This window comes from Palaemon carinicauda, chromosome 7 (genome assembly GCF_036898095.1).
Source record: "Palaemon carinicauda isolate YSFRI2023 chromosome 7, ASM3689809v2, whole genome shotgun sequence".
NCBI lineage: Eukaryota > Metazoa > Arthropoda > Malacostraca > Decapoda > Palaemonidae > Palaemon > Palaemon carinicauda.
This window is the reverse complement of record NC_090731.1, coordinates 142,392,541-142,409,466: the sequence shown is the minus strand read 5'-3', so window position 1 is coordinate 142,409,466 and position 16,926 is coordinate 142,392,541. Positions and strand designations below refer to the sequence as shown.

General features: G+C 35.9%; 1 protein-coding gene across 1 annotated transcript in view; it reads right to left on the bottom strand.

Moving 5' to 3' along the window:
• The window catches only part of LOC137644044 (uncharacterized), a 285,405-nt gene extending 269,853 nt beyond the window's left edge, over window positions 1-15,552 (bottom strand). Inside the window, exon 1 of the mRNA XM_068376944.1 lies at window positions 15,330-15,552. The gene's annotated coding sequence lies outside the window, so the exon portion shown is untranslated. The remainder of the gene's footprint in view (window positions 1-15,329) is intronic.
• Window positions 15,553-16,926: the final 1,374 nt, after the last annotated feature.

The following is a 16,926-nucleotide window of genomic DNA, read 5'->3' as shown; positions in this document are numbered from 1 at the left end:
GAAAAATGTTTTCAATGTTGTTACTGTTCTCAAAAAGTTTCATTTCAATTGTTTATTACGTCTCTTATAGAGTTTAAATATTTCCTTATTTCCTTTCCTCACTGGTCTATTTTTCTCTGTTGGAACCCTTGGGCTTATAGCATCCTGCTTTTCCAACTAGGGTTGTAGCTTAGCTAATAATAATAATAATAATAATAATAATAATAATAATAATAATAATAATAATAATACTTTTGTCCTTGTTCTCTTGTACATTATTTCAAAACATTAACTAACCTCTCTGGGACTTTCTATTCCTTGAGCACCAAAACAATCTCTCTTGGGATTCTATTATAAACCTTCTTTAGATCTGCAAAAGCACAGAAGAGCTCCTGGTTTCCTGGCATCCATAGTTCCTCACTCCCTTATGAATCCATACTGCTGTTTTCTAATCTTTATAATCTCTCCCAATCTCCCATTCAGTACCCTGGCAAAAACTTTCCAACCATGCCCTGTTAGTTTAATTCCCTCTAGTTACCACATTCCATGACCTCACCTTTTTACTTAAATAGAGATAACAGACTCACTTCCAGTCCTTGGGCATTACTTCCTATTCCCGTATCGCTCTTAAAAACTCAGGGTACATCCTTCCTCCTCTGTAGCCAGTAACTTGGCCATTTTAATTTGAAACTGATGGACCTGGTGCTTTACCTTAATTTACTCAATGCCCGATTCACTTCTGTATTCTGTATCTCCAACACTGGCCCCTCCACCCTCTGAGCTTCTTCCAGCTCCTCTCTAATTTTTATTATTCAATGGTTAATCAAAATACTCTCTCAATCTCTTCTTACTGTCTTCATGCCTATGCAATATACTTCCACCTCTATCCATGACTCCCAGTTGCCAAAATCCTTTTTCTGCCTTTTCTTCAAGTTTAAAATCTTATTCATATCCTTTTCTCCTCTCCTTATTCTTAGGCTTTCATTCAATTTCTCTTCCTATAGCTATACAGTACCTACAGTACTTTCCTCCTCGAATCTCTCTCCTTTTCTCTGTCCCGTTCCTCCAAACGAAGTGTATGGAATACTTTCCCATCCTAAAATGCCTTCTATTTCTTTTAAACTGATTTTTGCACACCTCTATCCCAACACCACTTTTCTTCTTTCGGCACACCATATCCGGCGATTTTTCCTAATACTACCTGCTTCCCCTACATATATTTCTATTTATATCTTCCACTATGTTACCTTATCCAATGTCTAAGTTCAACATTCTCTCTCTCTCTCTCTCTCTCTCTCTCTCTCTCTCTCTCTCTAAATCTTTATAAATTGCTCACCCTTTTCTCTTTTAAGGTCCCAAACCTTAATTCTAGATCTACTCTTTCTGTATGGGGTTTCTACTCACATTTTAAAATCCATCACTAAAAGTCAATGTTGTTTAACACATGCTTCCCCGATAATCCCATTGTTTTCGTCAACTTTCGTCAACTTTCGTCAACGACAATTTTGGAAAAATGTACGATACCATGTGTCCCATATAAAGAACAAACAAATAGTTGTACGCGAAAATGTTAGATGGTATAATATTGAGCTATTAAAGGCAAAAAGACACATACGTAAGATGGAAGGTAGATGGAAAAGAGCCAAATCCTCACAAGACAGAAATCTATATAATAAGGCCAGAAATGACTATAAAATCATGTTAGAAAACAAAAAGAAAATTCTACAACGGCGAATGTAAGAAAACCAATAACATGAAGGACTTTCACAAAAACCTTGATGATTTGATGGGATTAAAGAAAAAATATATCTTGCCTGACAATGTTTGTGCAGAGAGATTTGCTTTATTCTTCAATGAAAAAATTGATAAAATCTATAGAGGTTTCCCCCAAAATCACTTGGAAGGACAGTCAGCTATGCCAGTGAAGGAAGGAAAGAAGTTAGTAAAATTTAAGGAAATAAATATGTGCGACTTATTAAAGGTTATGAGAGAGATGAAGAATACATATTGTGGAAACGACCCTTTCCTAAACAGTTCAATAAGTGAAGCTCCAAACAAGCAAGTTGTATATAATATTTACCTGAACATAATTAACCTAAGTATATCACAATCCTGATTTCCTAGCTGTGAAAAAACTGCGTTGATCAAACCAATTTACAAAGGAAAGGGTGATGTGAACGAGCTAAATTCATATAGGCCCATTTCAAATTTATCCTATGTCAAAGCTTATTGAAAAAGTCATAAGTGAGCAATTATGGGCGCATATTGATGAGTTAGAGGTATTCCCTGAAAATCAATCGGCCTACAGAGCTAATCATTCTACAGAAACTACCTTATGCTCAATAATGAATGATATGATAGGTCTTCTTGATGAGGGAAAGTGTGGAATTTTGATTATGTTAGATCTTAGTGCTGCTTTTGACACGTGTTGTGCACGAGTACTTACTTGACGACTTAAAGTCTATTGGAGTGACTGAGGAAGCACTGAAATTTTTGCGAAGTTACTTGGTGAACAGGAAGACTATTGTAGAAGTTTCTGGAAACCGATCCAATGAGAGAATTCTTATGAAGGGTGTACCACAGGGTAGTGTTCTGGGCCTTATCTTGTTTAACATATATACTATCGAGCTATCACACATCTTGAAAAAACAAAAAGTGGGCTTTAAACTATATGCAGATGATACTCAGTTTTACCTCTCAATTTCAACAACACAAGATACAGAGAAGAAAATTGATGAGATAATGACTGAAATAAAAACATGGATGCAGAGGAAAAAGCTCAAATTAAATGATGATAAAACAGAATGTATGTTTTTTGGCACAAAGGTGGCTTTGAAGAATTACCAGTTAATTCAAAGTATAAAAATTGGTGATGCTGATGTTGGGATTGTGCCTGTTGTGAAAAATTTGGGTGTACTGATAGATTGTAATTTGTCAATGAGGGACCAAATTGTGAACACAGTGAAAGTGTGTAACTATCACCTGAGAAACATAGCGTTTATTAGAAAATATTTAACAGAGGGCAGTACCAAAATTTTAGTGATGAGTCATGTAATATCAAGGCTTGATTATTGCAATTCTCTGTACTACAAATTGTCCAATACACTACGAAGAAAGCTTCAAAATGTGCAAAACCGGGCGGCTAGACTGATAAAAGGCATTAAACCAAGGGAGAGAATAACTCCTGCATTGATCGATCTACATTGGTTACCTGTTAAGGCTAGGATTGAATTTAAAATTTGCTTGTTGACTCACAAAGCACTTACAAGTGATAAGCCTAAATATCTTCGTGATTGCTTGGTCCCCTACCCTGAAGCTACCAGCGCCGCTGTAAGAGTTAGACATGCTGATGACCCACATAGACTATTCGAAATTAGTATGAATCATGCAATAGGAGGAAGAACGTTCAGCTATGCTGCACCGAGACTCTTTAACGACCTTCCACTCGATGTCAAGAATAGCAATAATGTGGCAGCTTTCAAGAAAAACCTGAAGACTTATCTTTTTAGAAAGTGTTATAATAGTGACCTGAAAACTATTAAGCCTGAATACAAATGCTAGCGAAATAACTGATAACGATACAGAGCAAAATACTAACTGGAAAGAAATTATTTTTTCACACACCAAGGCCCGCCTAAACAGACCTTTAGTGTCTGATGGAGGGCGAGAAATAAACCAGAAAAAGTAAAAGTAAAAAGTAAGTAACTCCTCTAACTAAGATTTAATCAATTTGGCTCAAGCTATCAGAAGCTTATCAAACTTTTGAAACCCGGTATTCATACATGTCAATTCAAGACGCTGAGCAATCTCTAATACTGTATATACTCCCCCTCTTCATTTCTAATTCCAAATCAATGACCTCCATGTACCTTCTCACATCCATCCTATCTATTCCAAACACTGACATTCAGGTAGTCTTCTATGATTAGCCTGAAAATATTGTCTAATTAATTATTTCTGCTCTTGGCAACCCAGCTGAAGAGCATATGCTGAAATTATATTTACTATCTGATCCCTATTATCATTGGAATCTTGAAAATCTTATCAGTTACTCTTTTTACTTCTTACTATATGGTACCTTGGTTGGAATATCGTAAAAAAATCGTTAAATTGCTTGCATCTTCTTGGATTTAGGCCAATCAGCGTCAAGTGCAACTGAGAGAAAACTCTCCCACTGTAATATGAAGTAAAAGTTAAAAGTCTGGATTCTTCGAGGACGTGCAGAAACAGTTATCGATTTGATTAATATAATTCCACAGAATGAAACAAGCGTTAAAAAAAGGTGAAAAAAGAAATATTTGTGGAAACGTGCTTGAACAGAAGATTTTTCAGTCTTCTTTTGAATTGTTTAGCGGCGATTTTTTTTTTAAACTTTCGTCAAGTATCAAAAAACTGAAACAATCATTTTAAGGAATTATTTCTCATACGTATTTACAATAACTGTAATAACTCTTTCATTAATACACTGCCCTTATAATCACTGCATGTGACAAGCTCAGGAAATATTTTCTCTTTTAAAACAGACCATCTAATGCTTTTAATTAAATTCTCCAAACATAATTCCGGGTTTTTTTTTCATCAAGACACAAGGGGTTTTGAAAATGGAGGTAATTCAGGGACAGTAAAAACATAGCACCTTTAAAAGCTGCCTTTTAATGTAATGTAAACAGTGACCGTGCAAAAGCGGTACAAAGATAAAAAGGTAACAAGTGTATGCTGCTTTACGCTCTCTCTCTCTCTCTCTCTCTCTCTCTCTCTCTCTCTCTCTCTCTCTGTCCGTCTCCTTCCTTTGAAATATCCTAGTTTCTTTCAACGTTTTTGAATATTTTACAAACTGACTTGTTTTCGTTGATAACTATGAAAACTTAATAAAAAAAAAAGGGAAATTATATTTAAATTGAAAGAAAAACCGTTAAGAAAGGCAACTTGGTGCCCTTTTGTGACCGAGGGACGTAGAAAGAGAGAAAAAAAAATTCGTTATGACAACCAGTCTGGGGTGGTTGACGTTGGTTATCTACTGTCTCGATGATGATGATGCTGATGATGATGATTAATTATCATCATTATTATTACTATTATTATTATTACTATTATTACTGTTGTTGTTGTTGTTATTATTGTTACATGATAAGCTACAACCCTAGCTGGAAAAGCAGGATGCTAAAAGCCCAAGGGTTCCAATAAAGAAAAATAGCCCAATGAGGAAAGGAAATGAAGAAAAAAATAAACTACGAGAGAAGTAACGAGCAATTAAAATAAATTTCAAAAGAACAGTAACAACATTTAAGTAGATCTTGCATACATCAACTATAAATAGAGATTTGTGTCACTGTACAACATAAAAACATTCGCTGCAAGTTTGAACTTCTGATGTTCCACCAATTCAACCACCTGATTAGGGAGATCATTCCACAACTTTGTCACAGCTGGAATAAAACTCCTAGAATATTGTGAAGTATTGATCTTTATGATGGAGAAGGTATGGCTATCAGAAATGCGTACAGGATGGTACTGTGCGGGAAGATCTGAATGCAAAGGATGGTCAGAGTTATGAAAAATCTTATGAAACATGGATAACTAAATAATTGAACAATAGTGCCAGAGATCAATATCAAGATCAGAAATAAGAAATTTAATAGAATGAAAGTTCCAAAATAAGAACAGGAATCAGCAGTTGAAGACCAGATAGGAGAACAATACTCAAACCAAGGCTGAATGGAAGAATTAAAACACACATTCAAAATAGATTGATCACCACAAATTTTAAGAGACTTTCCCAATAAGCCAAATTTCTGTGCAACTGAAGAGGAGACTGAATAAGTACCTCAAAAGTAAATTTTCTATCAAGAATCACACCTAAAGCTTTAAAAGTCAGAGTTAAGAAAAATCAAGGTTGAGATCCAGATGTTAAGGAGCCACTATTCTCAACATACTTACAATCATACTTAAGAGTTTTGTTAGGGTTCAACTTCATGCTCCATAATTTGCACCACACAGTAATTTTTGCTAGATCTCTTAAGAGATTCAGCAACCTGAGATCTACATTCAGGAGATGGAATTTATGCAAAGAGCGTAGCATCTGCAACGAACTTGATTTCTAGGCCAAACCACAAGTCATGTGTATATAGTATGAAAAGTATTGGGCCAAGAACACTACCCTGAGTAACACCAGATATCACATTGCTTCTCTCACCATGATGCCCATAAACAACAAAAACTCTATACGATCTATTACTTAAAAATTCAATAATGATACTAAGACCCACACATTCCCAACTGTTTATGTTTGAAAGAAAGGACATCATGATTAATATGGTCAAACCAGCAGTAAAATCAAAGCCAATTATACGAACTTCCTGACAACAATCCAGGGATTTCTGTATACCATTGGAGATTGTAACATGGGCCTCACATGCTGCAAGGGCTTCACGAAAGCCAAATTGCAAAATAGGGAACAAACCTATTAAAGCGTGTTGCCTGAAGTCGTTCAAAAACTTTAGATAATATGGGAGTTATGGAAATTGGGCAGGAATCAGCTGGACTTCAGCTATCAAATAGACATTTACATAAGGGAGTAATATTATCAATTCTCCAAGTGCTATAAGAATCTTTTCTTGTTTATTATGGAAAATAGCAGATAACTTACGAGATAAGAAATCTCGTTTTTTTATGAAAAAAAAAAGGAAAAATATTAATTGTTTCTACACCTCCATAAGCATCAATATACATCGAGAGCTTTAATTTCACGAGACCAAAAAGCTATGTTAGTTACTTTAGCTTCAGGAAAACGAGGAGGAAGGTGGAGTTTTTTCATTTCTCTGCTTACTATCAAATACATCAGTCAAAGGGGTTGCCTTTTTCTTTGGACAGTGAGTGACCGAGCCATCTGGTTTAAGTAAGGGTTGTGATGGCCTGTTGGTAACATCCATGCCTGGTGATCGCCAGGCAGGAGTTAAGAGTCCCGCTCAAACTTGCTAGTTCCTTTAGTCGCTGGAACCTCACCATCCTTGTGAGCTAAGGATGAGGGGTTTGGGGGAGCATATAGGTTTATCTGTTGAGTCACCAGCTGCCATTGCCTGGCCCTCCTTGATCCTAACTTGGGTGGAGGGGGGCTTGGGCACTGATCATGCGTATATATGGTCAGTCTCTAGGGCAATGTCCTGCTTGATAGGGCATTGTCCTGCTTGATAGGGCATTGTCCTGCTTGATAGAGCAATGTCACTGTCCCTTGCCTCTACCATTCATGAGTGGCCTTTAAACCTTTAAACTGTTATGTCTACACTCAAGAGTGCAAATTTAAGGGTAGCTCACCTCTTATATTTCTGGGTTGTACCCGAATGTTTCTTTTATGATTAAATTGTATACATTTTCAGTCTACAATCATCATTGAACCAGGATTTGTCTTTCAATCAGTACTTTAGCACACGAGTAGGGATGTGCCTACTATTTATGTTGTCCAGATTTCCGTTCAAAAGAACGACAGGCTCAACACTTAAATAATTATGACCAACGCAAGTTCAAAAGATCACCCAAAATGCCATTCCAGTCTGCTTGAGATTTTATCTAAATATTTCTTGAATATAACACAGACATGCTGCTCAGTCTTCGCTCGCTACTAATGTAATTAAGGCATGATCAGATGTCCCAACAGGAGAACAAACCTTACTTATTATAACGCCAGGGGAGTCAGTGCAAGCTAGGTCCAAGCATTTGCTCATGGCGATCATTAGGAAAAACTGAATTTAACCACTCAATATGGTGAGTATTGAAATCGACAAAAACCAAAGAGACCTTTCCATCAGCTTGTATCTTGGCCATAATGGTAAGATGATAATCGGAGATGGTCATCCATGTCTGGATTCCAGTAGATCTAACAAATCGAAGTTGTTATGCCTGCCACACACTTATTACCTAAATCTCATGCCATCCACATTCGTAGCAGGATTTATGAGAAGCACCTTACTACAATATGGGTTTGCAAAAGGTCCGTAATGGCAAAATTTTTGGAAACCAGCAAAAATAATACTTGTGCAGAGTGAAAGGAGGGTAAAAAGAGATAGGAATACTTAACATGGAGGAACTGACATATCCATTTCCTTTGTTTTTAGCCTCGCATCAAATTTCAACAATATTTTGAGTGGTTAGCTTAGTATTATTTACACAATATCATTATTTAATTTTTGAAGATAGTAATTTACCACACATTACTGATATTGTAAATGAGCACGTTTAATGAAAAAAAATCAATACCTTAGCATAGGTACTTAAATGAATTGAAAGGAGGTGAAACCGAACACTTATCTCGACACAAAAAATATGCAACACCTTCTCGACCAAACTGACCATGCAGATGACTTGAATTTAAGACAGCCTCTCTTCTCTGATTCCTTTATTATTCAATTTTTTCCCTCAACATAGATTCTTCTTTATCGTCTCAACGAGATATCCTTTATGAACTTTTGTTGTCAGAAAACATCATTCTTAAAGGAAGTTACAAATTTACATAAAAATTACCTTCCTATAAAGTGTTCTAGCTAAAAGGAAACTAGCTATCTGATTTAGAAGGATATGCGGGGTACCACAGATTTAGTCCTTCAGTGTACTTTTGACATTACGGAATATTGGTACCAAAATCCTATGCATTAATGTTTCATTACAAGGAGGCTGAGCAAGAATTTTCATCCTCATGTGAAGGAACCCAAGACATCATAGGTATTCCATAGGACTGAATAATAATTGTATATGGCAAATCAGTTGTAGACTACACTGACCAATATGTAAGGCAATCATTGGTCGATGTATCAACCAATACCACAGCAGTGAACTGTCTCAATAACGCGCTGCTTGAGCAAACACTAAAAAATTCCAGTGCATGCGAGCATGGGGTCAGCAACCAGCCATTTTATTTAAATCTCTCTGATGCAGAACCATACCCTGTTGAAATCATCAAAGAAACTTCACACTCATCACTATCTGATATTCTCTTCGCATCCAACAGTTTTTGTGTATTCTTCCTTTATGATGATGCCAATACCATTCCTCCCGCCATCAGACTCATGTTAGAAAAGTTTAAAACTCCTAAAATATGCCTTGCCTCTTTTCCCATCCCTTTTGTCTCCTGCCCATACAGAACATCTATTTTCCTTCTATCCATCATATCTGCAAGCTCTCTCCCCTTACCAGTCAGAGTTCTCACATTCAAAGTCCTAAATCTCACCCCCAAATTTCTTTTCCTTTTTTCCCGTTGCACTATTTTCTGACAACTTCCTCTGTCTCCTTCTATCTCTCCTTGGTTCAACAGTGGCACAATTTTCACCGATACCCTGCAAGCCAACATTACCAGTGGCAGTCTTATTGTCATACTTGAACCTGGCCATGACCGATCCGGCATGGCAATGTGGTTTAGGATTTGCATGTTTGACTTGCTAAATTTTTTTGCTGGATGCCCTTCCTGACCGAACCCTTATGGTTACCATTTATCCGAGCTCAAGCTCAACACAAATAATGCTCGGATTTAGTAACACACAAGACTTTGTCTAACGAAACTGGAATTTCCTATAATAAATGGACGAGTGCTGGCTATTTTGACTTTTTTTCTGAATGAATAATCGGGGCTTGGCATAACATTACGTATCGATTGACTAAAATGTGAACACCATTTCATTGTAAAAATCCATCGTTTACTTTTGGAAGAGTAATGGTGAGTTACTGAGCATCCCATGTTTGCAATAAACTATGGGAGCTATTCTGTTATATGTATGAGGTAATCATTAGCTGCCTTCTTCTTCTTCTTTGTCAGCATCTTTTCCCACTTTTATGTGGGGTCGATGTTCCCAATCTCCACTGGCCATATTGGTTTTGGCTAATTCTTTCATTACTGGATGCCTTTCCTGACGCCAACCCTCCCCATTTACCCTTATCCTAATCAATTAAGGGCTTCCAAGTATTCACGCATCGTTCCCGTTTTTCTTACAACCCGCTCTCCTCCACTTCAGCTCTATCATGACTACTAAATTTTGAAATTTAGCGTAATTTCCTCCATTTCAACAATTTATCTTAATCAAAAACTATCTCGGTTGACTATATAGCAATTGTTGTTTATATGAAAGTGAAAAATATCCCCAAAATAATGACCCACATGGTTGCCGCGCGCAGCACATCTACGTAACCTAAAGGCGCCTTGCGTCTAGTTGCAGAGAGGTTTTCTATACCTCTGCCTGCAATACGCATTTTCAGGCATGCCACACCCAAATTTTTATTTACGACCAAAGTGAGTCATGGGGGAGCAAAGATACTTAATTTCACACCAATTGCATATATATATATATATATATATATATATATATATATATATATATATATATATATATGTACATATATGTATATATTATGCATATATATATATATATATATATATGCATATATATATTCCAACTGGTTATCTGACAATTACAATAGCTGAAAATTCAAAAATTTTTCTCTAGTTTCCCCACCCTAAATCCAGTTGCCCACTGGGATCCCCCATATTTTCTTTTCTTTTTTAAATAGGGGGTGGGGTGGGGTGGGGGTAGGCAAACCCATGAACGGATGGTTTGCCTCATTATTATTAGTCAGAAATAGATGAAACGCAAGGTAAACCACTGGAAAAGTACATGGATTATTTATACGTCCTCTGAATGAACCAAGTAGAAGAGAGAATAGCCGGGTTGGACAAACCTTTAGATTTTTCCTTCACGAAAGCATTTTTGTGTATTAACTTCATATCCATTGACATTCACAGAGAGAGAGAGAGAGAGAGAGAGAGAGAGAGAGAGAGAGAGAGAGAGTGTTCAGCAATTCAAAGATTTCTAGTGTCTAACATTAAATATAAAAGAAAACGAAATACATTAAAATTAAAGAAAACTGATAACAGATAGGATACTATAATAAATTTAACTTCCTTGCCTTTCGCTTGCCAATACTTCCTTGATCATACACTTAGGTGTAATGACTTACTGAAAATTAAGAATTGAACAAATGTATAGAAAAGCGATATAAAACTGAACAAAAACATTGAGGCTACAGGGAAACCGGATAAATAATTCCATAGGTGATGAAAACAAACCATCTAAATCAATAACTTTCTTTATATTTCTAGAAAGAAAAGTGATGGAAATAAAAAGAAACTTATATATTGCAATGTTTATGAAATAGGTCATGAATTCTATAAGTTTAAGCCGAATAAAAATTAATGGTTTGAAAGAAGCAGCCGAGTTTGCGATGAATACTTGAAAAATAGAGGTTTATATATGTATGACATAGGCCCAGGTTTCTTTGAACTAAGTTGAAGTTAAAATTTCTAAGGAAAGTCTTCCAGACAATCTAACTAAACATATTTTCTCCAATATCCTTGTCCAATCTCACTATGCATGTATATAATAAAAATAGATTTTCTAAGAATTTAAACGCTGACCCCTATATATATATATATATATATATATATATATATATATATATATATATATATATATATATATATATATATATATATATATATATATATATCATCAGAATCTGGAAGGCTACTCTTACAATTAGTCTCAAAAAGTCTGTGCGAGGTGGCTGTTAAGTACACACAGACGTAAGGCGAATGAAAATGAAGTTTATCTTACAAGATAACGAGCTTATATATAAACAGTTGAGGGCAACAATATCATAAATTCAATCGAAGTGAAACATGCGATGGCAAACGAGAGAGAGAGAGAGAGAGAGAGAGAGAGAGAGAGAGAGAGAGAGAGAGAGAGAGAGAGAGAGAGAGATTGGGTATTTATAATTTTTTTCATGTATGGCTAATGGGGGCTGGGGCACAATTAACTTTAGTATTGATCGATTACATTGTGAATACTATTTCATTGTCTATGCCCATTGTTTACTTTTGGGAGACTAATAATGAGTTACTGTGCATGCGTTATTTGTATTCGATTTTGTCAGCTGTTATTCTACAACAGCCATTTTGTCCCACCCTCCCCTTCAGTTCAAGCATGAGTACCATCACACAGTCTCCATGAGGGCAATACAGTCCATTTCGAAATTTGGTATAATTTCATCTATTTTTGGTAATTTTCATTAAAAACGCTTTCCTTTTATTTCATAACTATTGCTGCTCATGTGCAAGTAAAAAAAAAATATCCCCAAAATATGACCCACATGACTGACGTCTGCAGCTTATTTGAACAGAGGAGCAGTGAGATCATGTTTATTTCTGCTAATGATGCGAGCCACCACGGAACAAAAATCATTAGAGGAACGTGATCATTATTATTATTATTATTATTATTATTATTATTATTATTATTACTTGCTAAGCTACAACCCTAGTTACAAAAGCAGGATGCTATAAGTACAGGAGCCCCCACAGGGAAAATAGCCCAGTGAGGAAAGGAAAATAAAAATAAAATATTTCAAGAACAGTAACAATAAAATAAATATTTCCTATATAAACTATAAAAAAACTAACAAAACAAGAAGAAAAATTAAATAGAATAGTGTGGCCGAGCATACCCTCAAGCTTATGAATTATCAGCAGTTATGATACTTTTATAGTGACCAACTTGTATGGACTGCGCAGAACATCCATGTACAGTCACTCATATACGTTGATGGATGTCCGCGTGTTTAAGAGAGATTTCTATGTCACTCCTTTCTGGACGACAGGTGTCTGGGAGTGCGAAAAGGGTTAACTGTACAGTATAGTTGAATATTTGACCGGTCTCGCGCTCCCAGACACCTGTCGTCCAGAAAGGTGTGGAATATAAATCTCTCTCAAACACCAGGACTGTACCGCTTGCCAGAACAAAGTGGAAAAGAGTAGCAGTGAGATTATGCTCATTTTTTGTCAGCAAAGCGAGACACAGCGGAGCAAGAACCATCTGAGGAACGTGATTTGAATTATTGGTAATTTTGATACTTTAACTTCCTGTCACTTAAGTAACCCATTTATTATTTTCAACTGGTTATATTGTGTTTATTTGGCATTTGTGACCATTATCATTGCTGTAAATAAATAATTTCTGGTATTTCACCACCCAAAACCTGGATTTCCCAAGGGAATCCCCCCTATTTATTTTCATAAGGGGGTGGGTCGGTAGGAAAACTCGAATATTTAAGGTCAGTAAGAAAAATATATGGTTCATGTATTTGGTTAGAAATTAAAATATATATTTACCGGAAATTACAAAGTTGATTAGTAAGGAAAATTCCATTTTCATTCTAGAAAAGATTTAAAGTCCTAGCGAAAATTGAATCTAGCATATATGTTTCGACGTATGTCACTATAAAGAATGAGAAAATAAATAAAAGATATTAACCTCCTACAAAAATGAAAGCACACGTGAAATTATTGATAAATGTAGACTTTAATAGTTTTGATCTGATATTCCTTCGCCACACGGCTCTGGAAAATTTCTAAATTTTAAACGAAAAGATTGGGTATTTAATATGTACGGGAATGTAAATAATGAAAATGTGTGCAATTTCATTAAGAAATCAAGAGTAAAGTGTCCTTGGTGTGAGTATAAATCATACACGGATGAACCAATGTATAACCCAAATCTTGAAGGGTCAATTCTGATTGCTGAAATGTCAATAGAAGAGGGTGATTTATGAGAGTCGGATGGGTCGAATGAGAGACTGATTTAGTATTAGGGTCTTTTTGAAAAAAAAAAAAAAATATCTAGTCTGGGTGACAACACTAGATCTCCGTTTTGTGTTAAGCGTGATGGGAGTGCTGGAGTACGGAGGTTATTATAAGTTGAAGTCTACGCTATTTAAGGTTTAAAGGTCACTCATGAATGCCAGAGGCAAAGGACAGTGACACCACATATCTCGCAGGATAATGCCATAGACTAGAGACTGACCATATATAGTATACATATGATCAGCGCCCAAGCCACATCTCCACCCAAATCTAGGGCCAAGGAGGGCCATTGCAATGGCTACCGATGACTTAAACCCCGTACACACTTGGAAACAATGTTTGGAAACGGTTTACAAACAGCTTGGGAACGCTTTCAAAACAGTTTGGAAACTGTTTCCAAACTGTATGCAAACAATGTTTCGAAACTGCTTACAAAATGTTTCCAAACTGTTTGCAAACCATTTCCAAACACAATTTCACGAATTACTGTATCCCATTCAGAATGGGAAACACTGCGTGTGTGTGTGTGTGTGTGTACGGCCGAGGCGACAATGGATTAGTACCTACTCGAGACTTGCAGTGATAACACCATGTGGTCTGCCGAGAAAACTCTAGAACTAATTGAATTGCTGCATTCATCCCCAGCATTGTGGGATGTAACAAATGTGGATTACAAAAATAGAATTAAAAAGATGGATGCATTGACGGGGATAGCTGATATAGGTTCCTTTTTCAAAAAAATTCCTCACCCATATCTTACTCTTTTTCTTGTCCTCCCTTGATTTTATCAAAAGTGCCAAATAAAATGCAGACGCTGCTGCAGCAACCTCTACGCTCATCACAGGCATGGCCACAACGAGGTGTGGACCGGAAACATTGTTTGAAAGTAGTTTACAAATAATTTGCAAACTGTTTCCAATCTGTTTGAAATAAAGTTTTCGGAAACAGTTTCCAAACTGTTTGGAAACCGTTTCCAAACATTTTTTCCAAACAATGTTTCCAAGTGTGTGCAGGGCTTTAGTGGTTAGACCCATAGGTTCCCCAAAACACCCTATTCTTGGGTCACACGGATAGCGAGAATGCAAACACTATAAGAAACTGTCCAGCTTGAGCGGGACTCAAACCCCAGTCCGGCAGATCGCTAGCCAGGTTTCAATTGGCCACCACAAATCAAGAAAAACTGCTCGACGGACAGACATACGTGATAGTATTAATGAACCCTTGAGGGCTTATAAAAAGTCGGAATGCCTAAAATAAAATAAAAAAAAAATAATTCTTATTGATATCTAAACATATTTCTTATATAATGAAAATAAGAAAAACAGCGAAAAGGAATATTTTGGAAAAATCCGATATTCATTTGAAATGATACTAAGCAGTCTCTAATTTTTATTTAAATTCATTTGAATATAGTTTATGAGAGCAAAGATAATCTCATTCATACCTGATTGAGGTCTACTTCATAAATTTCATAATTCTAAAGAATGGAAAGAGACTTTAGTACATTTATATATTATACCACGCCACATCAGTCCATTTTATAGACCTATATTTTTCACGGTTAAATTGAAATATCAGTATGATATTCGTACAAAAACATAAGACTAATAATATTGGTTCGCCTACAATCGATGAAATACCCATTCGAAAATATCAATGAGAAAATGGTACTCACCGATGCTTCTGGAGCTGCATCTGTTAAACAAGATTAGAAGCTGCAATAAAGTTTAGAGCAACGAATTCGAATTAAAAACCGGAATTGGATTTTCACTACAACAACAATAGCAATAAATAAAATGCTGTACAGAAGTTAATGGGGGCGAAAATGATAATATGGATAATAGAATCGCAGGGAGGATTAAATGTGATTTGACACGTCCACAAAGTTAAACAACCAACTAAAGGCCAACCAGGCTTTCCCGGAATAGCATGGCTTGCCTGTAAGGATGGGATTTTCATACAGTTGAAGTTACACACGCAAACTATTGAACTACTTCAAACGCTTGTAACAGTTTATACAGTCTGATTATACTTTACAGTAAGACGACGATGTGAAAATATATTTGTTTAGGGAATTTATAGAAAGATACAAAGACCAAAATAAATAGTAAAATAGGCAAGAATACCTCCAGCTTTACATTTCCATAAAAAAAAAACCACAAAAACTCATTGAGTCCATGAAAATGATTGATTGAAGAAATATTAGGGTGAAAGTTTAAAACCAGACATACCATATGAGACATTATTTCTTCGTTTTCTATGGAACTACATACAGCACTTATATCTTATAAGGATGTTTAAATGTGGGAAAGGATATCTGGCGCAGTTTCGATTACTGAATGTCAATAAATTCATTAATATGTTTGTATATATAAATGTTAGTGGCAAAAGAAGTGTCGCCTACCTCACCTTTCTTTCACCCCCATTTTCTATAGTTTAAAATGTCAGTTGAAAGAGACGGTAGTAACTAGGGGGGGGGGGGGGGTGTTGCGCTCGTTAAAGATGTTCGGAGTTTTGAGGAGAGGCAAGGAAACATTTCGTTGAAGGTCAGAGATTTTCTTTGGAAAATTTCTCATGTTAATGATTAAAAATTCTTCACACTTTACGAAATGGTTCATTTGTTTAACGCAAAAGAGATTATGAACATAATAATACAGCAAACATGAGGACATTTAACATCAACCCACGAGTAGTAGAACTCTTTCTTCCCTAGTCTCTCTCTCTCTCTCTCTCTCTCTCTCTCTCTCTCTCTCTCTCAAGGCAAGCTAATCGTATAACAATAAACTAATTCTATCGACGATAAACAAATTTGTTTACGGATTTTTATCGTAAACGCACACACTATCGGTGATTAGTGAATAAATTCATGGTTATATAAGCGTCTTGTACGGTAGTTTCATCATCTAGCAATAAAATAACAAAACTGATGTCAAAATTAACGCTCGAGGTTTAACCTCCATTTCTTACAGCGACTCATATTGTGCTTGATGGTAATTAACTACAAATTTTAAATCTCATGTTGTTTCAAGAAGTGGAAAATTCTGTGTTGCGTCATAATACATCAATGTATTTGATTTTTTAAATTTTTTATTTTCAGGTAGCTATCTGGATTCCAGTAATCGTTACGTCGTATTTATTGTGCTGGCTTACACAATATATGGCTGGTTTAACTTCATTTCCCCGCTATGGGGATGTTTCTAATCTTACCTCCAAGTTTCTATTTACTATATAATTTAGGGAGTCAGTGAAACGGGGATGGCAACATTTATTTT